Here is a 1,819-nt window from a genome sequence, read left to right on the forward strand (position 1 = left end):
TGAGATGGGGTGCTCTGTCTACTGGCAAGCGTGAACAGTCTGTTAGCAATGGCCTCGCAGTCAAACTGGAGGACAGGGCCAGTGTTTTCCTCGGCATCCCACACATGCGCCTTAGGTTCAGCCCTATGTACGGAGCCTGCATGTAGCCCCTTGGGTGGTGTGTCTTGCAGATCTTGCTCATCCTCTGAGGACTCCTCACCACCATCTGACGCTTCGCCCTCCTCACTCTGTGTGTCCACTTCATTCATTAGGTCTCCAATGGCCAAGGGAGCCTGTTCCACAATCGCCTCGAGGATGCACCGAGTGATCTTATGCAGAACTAGGGAGCTCTGCAGCGCCCACTTTGGTCAGCTCCTCCAGGAAGATCTCAAGGAAGTGGCTCTTCAACCCTTTGGGGGCCTGGCTGTCAGGGTGCAGTACTTCGGTGATGAGCAACTCTAGCAGCTGCTCAATTTTTCCGTTCGGGGAAGGGGCGTGGGGTCTCCACTAGGACTCACACTCCACCCACGCCCAGTCTCGGTCTCGTGACAGCCTAGAACCGAGGGTGACGACGCTGGAGAGCTGGAGGGTGCAGCGCTCCGCCCTGCCTCTTCTCATTAGAGGTTTAAACAAAAATTCTAGAGGACAATACAGGCAAAATTCTCTTTTTCTTCCTATCTCTGTGTACTTTGCATCTCACTCTCTTTCTTAATTCTTTGAAATGATTTTAATCACTTATTTTATTTATGTTATAATCTACCCACTTAATTCTTTCCTAATTCACACCCCATTCCTTATCTCTCCAATTTTGTTTCATTTTGTCATTGTACTCCCTAACAGTCTTTGATGTGTTTTTTTTTTTCTATTGGAAAGTGATCTGTTAAAATTTGTCTGTCTTCCCCAGCAGCTAATAACTGCCAGTAGCTTAGTAGTTTGGAGTGGATTGTGCTTCCAACTACCCTCATCTTCCTGGGATCTGGTGTGCTTTGGCTTGAATAGATTTTTTACATGATTTCACAATCCATGTATCAATAAGTTTCTGATTTCTTTTGTCATTTGTATATAGGAGAACTTTTTTATTTTTTGGCTAATCTTGTATCCAGCCACTTTCCTGAAAGCATTTATCAGCTGTAGAAGTTCCCTAGTGGAATTTTTAGTGCCATATAGGTATTTTTAATGTCATATCACCAGGTTTCTTCCCCTTTGTCTGAGATAAAAAGGTAATAATTAATATAAGAAAAGTTACATACAATAAATACAATAACTATAAGCATTATACACAGGTAATGATTACATTAACAATGTCTAGTCCATTAGCATTTGACAATCTATCTATCTATCTATCTATCTATCTATCTATCTATCTATCTATCTATCTACCTATCTATCCTATTTGGTGATTCCAAAAAGTTGTACCTAATTAATTTTCTATTCTAAGTTTTATTACCACATTTTCATAGCCTCCCTTTTCTTTTTGCAATAAGATCTCTGAATCTAATTTCCTTTGTTCAGCTTTTTTCTTGACCATTACCAATAACAACTTGTACACAAACCACCTTAAATGATAACATATATCCATTACTCATCTTTTGGGAATGTGGGCGTAGAACTTTATACTACTTCATGCTTATTGGGAGTCCTGGTAATCTCTGGGGGACCCTGAGAAAATTCAGGAATATGGTTAAGTCCTGACTGGAGAATTCTGTGAGACTGGACCATCTCGGTCAGAAGCTTTAGAGCCATTCTGGATGTAGAAGTCAGACGAAACTACAACAGAGGTGAACTGAAATGTTGGATCATTCAGGCCATCTGCTCTTATCAGAAAATTTTCAGTGGTCTT

The sequence above is a fragment of the Microtus ochrogaster genome, chromosome 10 (assembly GCF_000317375.1).
Source record: "Microtus ochrogaster isolate Prairie Vole_2 chromosome 10, MicOch1.0, whole genome shotgun sequence".
Taxonomy (NCBI): domain Eukaryota; kingdom Metazoa; phylum Chordata; class Mammalia; order Rodentia; family Cricetidae; genus Microtus; species Microtus ochrogaster.